This window comes from Triticum dicoccoides, chromosome 1A (genome assembly GCF_002162155.2).
Source record: "Triticum dicoccoides isolate Atlit2015 ecotype Zavitan chromosome 1A, WEW_v2.0, whole genome shotgun sequence".
Lineage (NCBI taxonomy): Eukaryota > Viridiplantae > Streptophyta > Magnoliopsida > Poales > Poaceae > Triticum > Triticum dicoccoides.
The window spans coordinates 21,465,390-21,471,319 of NC_041380.1; positions in this window are offsets into that span (position 1 = coordinate 21,465,390).

Genomic DNA, 5,930 nt, shown 5'->3' on the forward strand with positions numbered 1-5,930 from the left:
ATGAAAAAATATATGCTCGGTGTTTTCAAGAGCCCCACAAAGTGCACATCTATCAGAGCCCGGCTCGTTCCCTCTTCCTAATTTGATCGGTCGCAGGAAGCTTTCGCCGGAAAGCTTGCCATAGGAAAATTTTAATCTTAGGAGGAATGCGAGCTGGCCAAATATCCTTGAATTTAGCAGTGCGGGCACCCGATACAAGTTTGGAATAGGCAGATTTAACAGAAAAACGCCCCGAGGCAGAAAGAGGCCAGACCACAGAGTCCTCTTCGTCCGAGAGCAAGGGGAAGCAGGCAGTAAGACGTTGCCAATCATCCAACTCCACAAGAGACAGAGTACGCCGGAAATCAAGGACCCAGTCCTGATCCGAGAGCTCAAAGATAGAGATCTCGGGATCAGCACAATATGAGAACAAGGTCGGATAGACCACCGCAAGCGTGGTATCCAGACCCACCAATTTAACCAAAAACGAGTGGACTTACCATTCCGAACTACAAAGTTAACGAGGGAACAAAAAATCGGTCAAACTTTAATGAATTGACGCCAAAACTGAGAGCCACCAGAGGAGGAGGCGAACATAGGGCTCGAGGAGGGGAAGTACTTAGCCTTGAGAAGATATAGCCAGGTGGGGCGCTCCTCGAGGAACATAATCTTCCACCACCATTTTATCATGAGGCACTTGTTCATGACCAAAGTGTTAATGATGCCTAGGCCCCCCAAGCTCTTAGGTCTGCAAATCAGCTCCCACTTAACCATCCTATATTTGCGCTTGTTATCAGAGGAGTTCCAATAAAAAGCACCCCTATGCTTGTCAAAACCAGCGTGAATCCCTCCGGACAAGAGATAGAAGCCCATTAGAAACATCGGAAGGGAGGAGAGGCACGCATTAGTGAGGGCAACCTTGCCCGCCTGGGAATTATAACGGCCTCTCCACGGCAAAACTCTATTTCCTACTTTAGTCACTGTCGGGGCAAAATCTTTTGCCATAAGCTTGAGAGGGGAGATTGGAATGCCCGGGTATTTGAGAGGATAAGACCCTAGAGAACAGTTGAGAAGATGCGCCACTCTCTGAGCTTCCGAATCAGGCACCCCAGTCACAACAACTTTGCTCTTTGAAAAATTAATTTTAAGACCCGAAAGCACTTCGAAGCATAATAGGAGAAATTTCAGGTTCGTGAGGCTGTCTTCATTAAGTTCAACCATAATAATGGTATCGTCCGCATATTGAAGGTGAGTGATGCCATTGGGGAGAAGGTGAGAACTAACACGCGTAATGTGCCCAGCAATAGCTGCTCGAGAAAGAATATGAGAAAGAGCATCCGCAACGAAATTAAAGAGCAGCGGGGACGCCGGATCCCCTTGTCTAAGGCCCCTACCATTAGCAAAGAAATTACTAATCTGCCCATTCACCGCCACAGCCGTGTGCCCGCCCGAGACGAGCTGCATAAGACGGTGAACCACCACACCCTCGAAGCCCTTAGCAAGAAGAACTTGGCGAAGGAAAGTCCAACTCACCGAGTCATAGGCCTTTTCAAAGTCAAGCTTAAGAACCATAGCCTTAGTGCCCTTGGTCCGCAGGTCATGGACTATCTCATGCAAGCAAAGCACCCCGTCCAGAATAAATCTCCCCTTTATGAATGTAAGACACAATGAGCGATCGGGGATACCCTAGTTGCCAAGCCCTTAGCCGGAATCTTCGCAAAATTGTTAATTAAAGCAATGGGCTGAAACTGGGAAATCAAGTCAGCACCTTTGACCTTAGGGATGAGAGTGAGAACCGCGTAGTTCAGTCTAGAGATGTCAACAGTACCCAGCCAGAAACCTTGAGTAATAGCCTGAATGAGGCCTTTTAGCTGAGGCCAGAATTGCCGAAAGAAAGGAATGGAGAAACCGTCAGGCCCGGAAGCCGCATTATAATTGGCCGATCGAATCACTTCGAAAATCTCCTCTTCAGAGGGGGGGGGATCATCAAACTCTCATTTTCAGCACTCGAAACCTGTTCGAGGGGAGACCAAAAGGACGGCGCCAGCCTAAAACCCGTCTCAGGTTTAGCAGATAATAGGGAAGAGAAGAAGTGAACCACGTGACGCATGATCACAGACTGATCAGAGACCCTGACGCCCTCGATAAGGAGGCAATCAATCAGGCATCTCCGACGTCTACCGTTGCAATGGCAAAGAAATAGGCCGTGGGCGAGTCACCCTTTAAAGTCCAATTAATAGTGCCTCTTTGCTTCCAATACATTTCCTCCTGACGGTGCATACCTAAAAGAGCCTCTTCAAGACCATAACGGGTCTGCCATTCGGCCGCGGAGAGGCCTAAATTATCCGCACGGGCATCAAGCACCTCAATTTGAGCAGCCAGCCTAGCTTTGTCCCGCCTTGACTCAGCATAATGGTTTTTAGACCAGCCTCTAAGGAATCTTCGGAGGAAAAAGGAGCATTGATGCCAGTCGTCCATCGGGCCAAAAGATCGGCGATTAGAAGACAGGAAAACCGAAATCTTTCGCGCAATCAGGTCAGCGAAACCCTCCACTTGGAGCCACGAAGCATCGAACTGAAACCTCGAGAGGGCAACCGAGCGAGCACCATCATCAAGAATCAAGGGGGAGTGAGCAGAACCCACTATAGCTAGTGCTCTGAGGTTGACACGGGGAACAGCGAGTCCCACCTAGGACACAAGAAAACCCAATCAAGGACAGAACAGATGGGAGAGGCTTGGCGATTCGTCCAGGTGAAACGGGCCCCAACCCTAGGCATTTCATGAATAGCTGTGTCCCTAATGAAAGCATTGAAGGCATCTGCCAGAGGCCAAGAGAAATTAGAGGAACTCTTGTCCGAAGGATCTCGCATCAGATTAAAATCGCCCCCAATCAAGAGTGGCAGCTGACAAGACTCAATGTTGTTACTAAGTTCATCCAAAAAAATATAAGAGAACGAATGATCAGCCAGACCGTAAACCACCATGATTTCAAGTAAAGAGTTAAGGGATCTATGAAAGACCACCGTGCTAGCCCAAAAAATGCCATGATCGAAATTGACAAAATCAAAAACATATTTTTTGGTGCCAAGAAGAATACCACCCGAGTGGCCATCAGGGGCCACAAAATTCCAGTTGAATCTATCTATCCTAGCAACGGCCGAGAGCTCACTAGGGGAGAAGGAGGGTTTGAGAGTCTCGACAAGGCCAATAAAATCAACATTTTCAGACCGAACCAAATCTTTAAGTTGGTCCCTGTGCCCCCTAGCGCTGAAACCTCTGATGTTCCAGAATAGGGCCTTCATCTGAAGGAAAGGTTTTTAATTCTAAGACTTGACCTGCTCAGAGCCTTGTAGGATTTAGCACGTTTCCCAACCCCGTGTTTAGTAACAGCCAGGGAAGCCTGACTCCTATCATCTCCCGCCTCATCCCCACCGGCCACAACCAGTGGGGCACTCGGACCCACCCCAACCTCCTTGGCTTTTGCAATGTCTGCCTGAGCTAATTCATTCGCCCTAATAACTCCAAGTAAAGCAGTGGGAGAGCCCAAACTAGCGTCTAAGCAGATGCCCACATCATCTAAAATACTAAGCAAATGTTCATCAAATTGAGACGGAAGCACTAAATGAACCGGAGAATGCACAACGGGGCAAGAGGAGGAGGGAACTGGGCGCGAACCTGAAGGAGGCAGATCCCGAGCCGCAGCGCGCCGAGCAGCCCGATCAGCCACCCGCTCACCGCAGTTGGAGACGCGGCCACTTTTACGAGTCATGGAAGCGGGCGACCGCACTAGAATAGGGCGTTCACGGCAGGGAGACGCCGCAGCAGAGGACAGACCCGAGGCCGTGCCCAAGTCAGCATCAAGCCTGCGACAGAGCCCAGCCGTAGACTGCCTTGAATCACTAGAAGCTCTGCTCTTAGCTGAGTATTTCTTGACCGGCGACTTATTCTTCTTCTTGGAGGCAGAGGGGCCAGCCGGGGGCAGATCTTCGATGCCAAAGAGGGGAGGAGAGGCAGGGCGGGCAGGAAGATTAGAGCACACCGCCGAGAATGGAGTGCCCTTGGCCCCAACAGAAGCATCCCCTCCAACCAAGTCCGGCAGCGAGTCATTGGCCCCCCGACCGACCGGAGAATTCTCCTTCAATATATCCTGGTCTTCAGGGGAGAGCCCGTCCCACTCCGACTAGGTTAAGCGTTGATCAGTGCCATGCATAGAATCGCTCGGGCAACCATCCCCATCTTTGCTCTTGTCGTCATTGCCAGAGGCCGGGGGCGGGGGAGGAGGTGGGGGCGACACCGGACCCGAAGCACCCTCCACCCGAACCCTGGGCCGAAAGCCACCAGCCGAAGGGAAGACATCAATGGAACCACAAATACACAGGGGGTCAACACACCAAACCCGCAGATGGACCGGCCCAAGGATAGCCAAAGAATCTTGATCGCCCTCAATAGGCTTGCCGATGAGAACCCCGAAGGCCATCAGAAACGCCGTGGTACGCACTAAAGGAGGCACATCTTCAACTAGAACCCATACATCAGACAGGGAGGAGATAGCCTTGGACCCGTTAGAAGCAGCCTTGACCGAAACAACCAATTGATTCAGAGGTAGCGTGAAGCTAGAACAAGAGGAAATCATGCGGAGACTTGCTTTGGAAGGGAAGGTCGCAGCAACTCGAAATATGAAAGCTGGCAGATTTGCCAATCCCACCCTCCCTCATCCCACATTTGGAGCTCATGAAGGACCTGGGATGTAATGCGTTTGGACTGGACAAAGATGATGCCGACGTTGGATAGCGCAGGGATAGGAGCTGCAGCAGGGACCTCCCTATCTAATGCGAAAAATGAGCACCCAGGAAGGCCAAGGCCATAGTGAACGAAGGCAGGAGGTTTGGAACGATTCTGACAGTCCACCGTGAGGTGGCTATCTTCCCTATAGATGAGGCAGAAGGGGGGGTTTTAGCACCGGGACTGAAAGTGACCAGGACGGTGACACGCGAAGCAGGTGAGAGTGGGGTTGGCGACCTGAGATTGAGGAGTAATGCGACCAGCACCATGAGGGGGAGGAGGGAGGATACCATCACCAGTCGCGCCAGGCCCAGATCCGACGCCCCACCCAGCGAGAGAGCCAACGGGGCGACGGGCCGGAGCCCCCGACGCACCACGCGGAACGAAATGAGACGTCCCCCCACCAACCACCGCCGGAGCCCGCACCGACCCACCACCCATGGACACAGCACCATGCGGGGGAGGCGGCGGGACCGGCCCTGACGAGCCAGCTCGACTTCCCGCAGCCCCCACCTCCCACGGGTCGGCAGCAGCCGGAGGAGCACCATGCAAGGGCAGCAAGAGATCCGCCGGCCCAGATCCGGAGGCGCGCGGGGATGAACCGGCGGTCGCCGCAGCCGACCCCGCCTCCGGAGCGAGTGACGCCTAGAGCTTAGCGCGCAGCGCAGCTTCATACTCCAGATCAATCGCCGCCTCGCTAGATCCGTCGCACCCCTACTTCTGGCCGGAGACAGCCTCATTGGAGGACCCGCGCGAACGATCCATCGCGACCACCGCCGCGAAAGAACGAGAGAGGGAAGGAGGAGCAGATCGGACGAAGGAGCGAATGGGGAAGCGGCGCCGACGTAGATCAGATGAGGAGGCAGGAAACCCTAGAAATGGGGGAACCGATCCCTTCCAGATCCATATATACCCGGACCGAGCCAGGCCCGGTTCGACATACGGCACCAAGGGGGGCTGGGCCTGGGCCAACCGCGGCCCAGAGTCCAGGGAAGGGAGGGGGAAAGCAGACACGCAAGCCAAGGCAGGAGCCGACCTACGCCCACCAGGCCCATCGCACGGCACAAGGGCCCACATCTCCAACGCAGGCACCACCACCCGCCCCAGCGCCAGATCTAGGGCAGGCGCCGCCGCCGCCGCCGACGAAGAGGCCGGAGCCGCACCCCCCG